A 5,638-nucleotide genomic window follows, 5' to 3' on the forward strand; every position below is an offset into this window, starting at 1 on the left:
CTCAGATTGGCCTCCGTCGCCGCCACCGGTCCTGCTTCCCCGCGGACAAATACGAGCGTGAGCAGCCCCCCACCGGTCCAAGAACGCGGGAACGGCCCCGCCGCTGCTGCCCGCCGGTCTACCTCTACTGCCCACACCAACCTCTCAATCCCTCCTCTTCCCGCTGCATCTCCCACGCCCCAGCCACCCCTCATCCAGCGCGCCTCCGCGCCGGGACGCCGCTGCTCCTCATTCAGTGCGGTGCTCCTCCGCAGCCGGCGGCCCTTGCTCCTTCGCCAGCGCGCCTCCACGCCGGGCCGCCGCCGCTCCTCATCCTCAGCCCTGTCGCCGCCTCGCGCGCCTCTGCGCCCGGCCACCGCGAGCGTGCGTCCGCTCCACGCCTCCCCGCGCACAAAGCGGCCGGCCCTCCACATTTCCCACGACACGCCCGGGGAGCTCCTTGTGCGAAAAATCCCTCAACAATTGGCGCGCCGATGACATCCATATCCTTTCCAGTAAATCAGGTTCATAAAGTAGCAAGTATTTATGTCCAGTTATATGCTTATACTAATTTCTTCACTTCCCCATGGTTTTACCTTCATCCACATGCATCTCCCTTAGAATTAGAGGAATTTTCTCCGTTTAATGGGAAAGCAACTGGTTGATGTGAAAATCTGTGAAAACAACAATTGAAGTGGGGTAAATCATTGGGATTTTGTGCTGTGTCTCTATCGGAAGTTTGAAGTCGCCCCGTGTCCTTCGTTACATAGGACTATGCGTGTCTGTACATTGGACAAAGAGGTATTCAAAAGTTCCTTTTTTCCAACTAATGCATACATATTTGGCTCTGGTTTGTAGCTGAATTTCACCTAACCCAGTTCATACTTTCCTACTCAATTCGCTGTAGCTATTTTGTTTCATTTCTTTAATATTTATATTAACTATGTTTATTGGCACAAGGGATTTTGAAAATGTGTCACTAATTAGTCTTTTCGCAGCTGCTAATGTGCTAACCATAGCTATCACATATATCCTGAACTGCAAAGTGGAGATGTACAATTTGTTGAGTTCTGACTATACACACTCAGTTGCTGTGATAAAATGAAGAAATAAACATGTTTCTTTTCGGGTTGTGGAAGTCAATTATTTAAAAAGGCTTTAGAAAATCTCATTGGCAGGAAGTTGTTTCATATTTTCTAGAGCCATTGAAAACTTCTTGTTGGGGTCTCTGATTGTGTCAAAAAGTTGTTAAGCTCATAAATGAATGTATGATCAAAGGGGGGTCATGCCTCCTGTAGTTTTTAGTGTTCACTTTCTCATCTCAGTGCAGAATTGTCTCCTTTGTTTATGTATCCAGTTTGAGTTTGTCTGCTATTTTGCTGACCAGCTGTTCAAAGCTTCTCACTATTTGCATGTACTTGCTCATCTGTAAAGAGGGTCTCGATGGCCTAAAATGCAGACTTCCCTACTCTTTTTGTGATATGTGAACCTGAAATAATTTATTATTTATATAGGACAATATGATGTTCACAATGATGCACATGCTTCAGATTGACTATATAGATCCTATGATTAAAGAGGGACAAGTTTACTATATGGAGCTATACGAGGTATGAGCTTGAGGCGCTCTTAGTGGCGCGCCGTTGTGGGAGGCGCATGCACTGTGGTGGGCCGAGGTGTGTACTACGTGGGAGACGCGAGGAAAATGCTCAATTCCTATTTTGAGTAAGTCCCACCCATGGAACCTCATAAGGCTAAGGCATTTAGACTAGATGTCTCGATTATGTGGTTGCCCACTTGATTTCTTCTTTCACTGTAGTTGATGGTATGAGAAACAATATATGAAGACTTGGTTATTTCTTTCAGTTGAGACGTCCAGTGAGAATCTAGCATCGACATAATGAGAGAGGAATTCAGCCCTGAAGAAAGCACTGTCAAATGAACCGGCATATATTTCATCACTTGGTTCTTCTATCTATGAAGTAGTGTGAACCTGCATTCCAAATTTCTTCTACATGAGGCAGATATGCTATATTGCTATTTGAGATGTGATTCTCCTGTCCTCAGAAGCATGTTCTTTATCCTAATTTTTTGTATGCTCTCTGTTCTTCAGAGATTATACTTAAAACAGTCTTGATTAGTGTTACGGCATATCTCTCTCAAGGTTGTTTTGGTGATTGATGACAACATGTTTGCGGACTAATCATGTGCTTTGAATAGTTCACAGATTCACCCCTGGCACGAGACGTTTTCTTCCCTTCGGAGTGTCGTTCAAGACGGTGTAGCTCTTTCGTTTCTCTCTCGGTGGACTAGTTGCGTAGAGGGCACCGTACTATCAAGAGGGGGTCTGCTGGGGTATTGCATGGGTGAAATCAACACGTACACATCAACTTCTCACCCTCCGAGCTTTTCCATTCCATTGAAGAGATCTCTCCGCTTTTCTTTGTCTTGTCTGGGTCCCAGCGGTAGTACCGCGCAACCCAGCCGTAGTACCGCTGCGGAGCCACAAGCGGCAGTACCTCTCCACGGCGGTAGTACCGCCCGTGACTCCACAACAGTAGTACCGCTGGGGTGCCTGGCACCACCGCCTCGTCCTCAGCCTCTTTGGAGATATTCTCTCTCTCTCTTCTGTGTCCTAGCGGTAGTACCGCACTACCAGCGGTAGTACGGCCGAAGGGTCACAAGCGGCAGTTCCGCTCCACAGCGGTAGTACCGCCCGTGACCCCGCTGTCATAGTACCGCTGGGCTGTAGGGGGAGTGTTGTTCTCTTAATGAACTCTCCCTCCCCCCATTATGCATAAATTGATCAAGTCTTTCACTTTAGCCATTGTTGATGGTACTTGTGTTTCAAAGACGAGTTTTGGTCATGGGCCCAAGGTTAAAATCTTCGCGGCGCCATACCTCTTGACTCAAACATAGGTGGCCTCGGCCACCGCCCTCTTTTGAAGAGGTGTGTCTTGGTCGTTTGCTAGTGTGCTCTCTTTTCTTGTCGTTCTTGTCTTTCCTTCGAGCAAACGCCATGTCGTTTGGTTGCCGCAGCGTGCTGGGCAGTACTACCGCTGGTGGTGCGCGGTACTACCGCTCATAAGCGGTACTACCGCCCCCAGCACGGCACTACCGCTGAGGGACGGGACCAGGGGGTTATATCGGGGCAGGGGGAGGTTTCTTCTCCCCCATACCCATTCACTTCGCCCCCTCTTTCCTCTTCCTCTCTCCAGCCTCAACTCGCCGCGGGAGGGCTCCGGCGGATCTCCGTCTCCGGGGCGTCCCTCTCCATTTCCTTTGGTGAAGTCGATCCCCACCCCGTTCTCTTGCCATGGATGCCGGTATTGCCCCCGTTCCTTGTCTCCTTTTGTCTCGTTTTCGGATCTTGTTTCTTAGGGGCAATGGTGGTAGCATCTCTAGATTTTTGGCTAAATCTAGGCTTGAGTTGGTTGGAGAAGGCAACTAGACTATCTCGATTAGAGTTTGGTAGGAATATTTTTGAATTTGGCAGGCCGGTAGTGCCGGATCTGACCACGGTAGTAGGAAACCGCTGTGCTATAGGAAACTGCTGTTTCTCCGCCTCGAGCAGTACTACCGCTCTCGTTGGAGCGGTACTACCGCTTGACCTCGAGCGGTACTACCGCTCTCTTTGGGGCGGTACTACCGCTTGGGCGGTACTACCGCGGGCATGTCACGGTACTACCGCTGCATGCCAAATTCCATCATATTCCTGCCTTACCTTGATCCTTTTTGTTGTGTTTGTTGGCTTATGCTCGTTCTTTCTGGTTGTTTTGCGTGTTCTTGTGTTTGGCTCCAGGTGATGACCATTCTGAGCATCAAGCTCGCCGTATCAACCCCGGGCGTGCAACATCAAAACGCTACCGCACCTCTGAGCCAGCCAGTGGTTCCTCGAGCACCCAACCGCCTCCAGCAAGTGCATCCGCAAGTGTTCCTCCACCTCCTCAGCAATCGAAGAGATCCGCCAACAAGCCAAAGGGGAAGACTGTGACTGAGATGACCAACAAGGAGTTTTGGGAAAAGCGTCGCCGCAATCCCTATGAGGTGGACCAACAACCCACTTTGGTCAACCGCCCGTTCTGGAACCGATTTCAGTTTGCCATCTATTTTGATGTGATCAAGGCCAAGAAGAATCTCTTTGTTGATGTTCGCTCCATTAACACTGATGCTATGGAGAAGGACCCGGAGTACTTTGGCGAAGCCCTTCAGATGTGCACTCAGCTGAACATTCTCAGGATCATGCAATTCAACAAGGATTTCGATGCAGATTTTGTGGCTCAATTCTTTGCCACCGTTCATCTTGGGACAGATGCCGACAGAACTCTGACATGGATGACCAATGGCAAGCAGCTTTCTATCAAGTGGAAGGCTTTCATGGAGTTACTTGATGTGGTGGATCACGGGCTTGAGACTCCAGTCGGTTTCCGCCCTCACCGCAATGATACGTCCACCCACAAGCAAGCACTTTGGCCCTACTGCACTGTGAAAGTTCACCCAGTGACTAAGAAGAAAACCTATGAGCTGTCTCTGTATCTGGACATTCTTCATCGTATCTTCCATGAGACTCTCTTTCCTTGCATCGGGAATCTGGATATGGTCCACTCTTATCTCGTGGACATGCTTCTGTTCTGTCAGCATGAGAAGGACGCAAACACTGGAGAGAGCCTGGATATTTCTCATGTCATGTGGTCTGAACTTCTCTCTGCCATGTCTGAGCGCAAGTGCCCGATATATGGTCCATTCATCATGAGGCTCATTGAGAGGGCCTGGGCACAGATCTATCCCAGAGTGTTGCTAGAAACTGGAGACTTGGTTTCTCATGAGATCAAGCGTCTGAGGAAGAAGGACAATTGGGTCACCCCAGCGCCTCAAACAGGGGGTCCGTCTGCTGTTGCTGCTGCCATGGGGACCGAGGGTGGGGCTGCCACTGATGATCACGAGGAGGACTTTGGGCCCTCTAGTACAGAACCGTCATGGGCACAGAAGCTTAAACGCAAGATGAAGAAGCTTTTCTGCATGGAGTCTCATGGTCAGTACATGACTCATGTGGCAGAGAAGCATGCCAGGATACGCCACAAGGAGCTCATGCGTCAGATGGGAGCGACAGTTGCCAGTGGTTCTGAGGGTCAGATCACTGAAGAGGAGGAATGGATTCATCAGCATTGCCCTTGGACCGACTCCGATGCCGAGTAGTTTTCGACCCACGATGAAGATGCAGACGATCACGCTGAGATGTGATGTTCGAGATCCTCATCTTCCCATCACCTGGAGTCGTAGAGTCACTCTTTGCCCTTTTTGGTGTCTCGCTGCCAAAGGGGGAGAGAGTGTAGGGATTTGTGTTGTTGCCGTGCTTTGAGTGTGTGTGTCGTCTTGTGTTTTCTTGTGTGTTCTCTCGGTGTCTTTGTTTGGTTTGGTTTGGTGCCTGTGAGACCTAAGTTCTAGACATATGGTGTGAGACATATGCTCCCTATCGCTACCTTATTACTTATGTCTATTCAGTACTGTAGTTTATTATGAGTTGCATGCTTGTCCTGTTTTTTTACTCTTCTCTCATATATCTTGTGCTTAGAATTGTTGGACTATAAAATATAGGGGGAGTGTTGATCCGGATGTGTGTGTCTTGCTTTCCGAATGCTCCTCTATCTAGGTGCACACA

General features: G+C 49.2%; 1 long non-coding RNA gene across 1 annotated transcript; it reads left to right on the forward strand.

The window, feature by feature from the left end:
• The first annotated feature begins 786 nt into the window (after positions 1 to 786).
• On the forward strand, positions 787 to 2,128 carry LOC125514872. The gene is made up of 2 exons (XR_007286646.1): positions 787 to 1,704; positions 1,846 to 2,128. It is a non-coding gene; the product is annotated as an uncharacterized LOC125514872 (long non-coding RNA).
• Positions 2,129 to 5,638: the final 3,510 nt, after the last annotated feature.

Source organism: Triticum urartu, chromosome 6 (genome assembly GCF_003073215.2).
Source record: "Triticum urartu cultivar G1812 chromosome 6, Tu2.1, whole genome shotgun sequence".
NCBI classification, from domain to species: domain Eukaryota; kingdom Viridiplantae; phylum Streptophyta; class Magnoliopsida; order Poales; family Poaceae; genus Triticum; species Triticum urartu.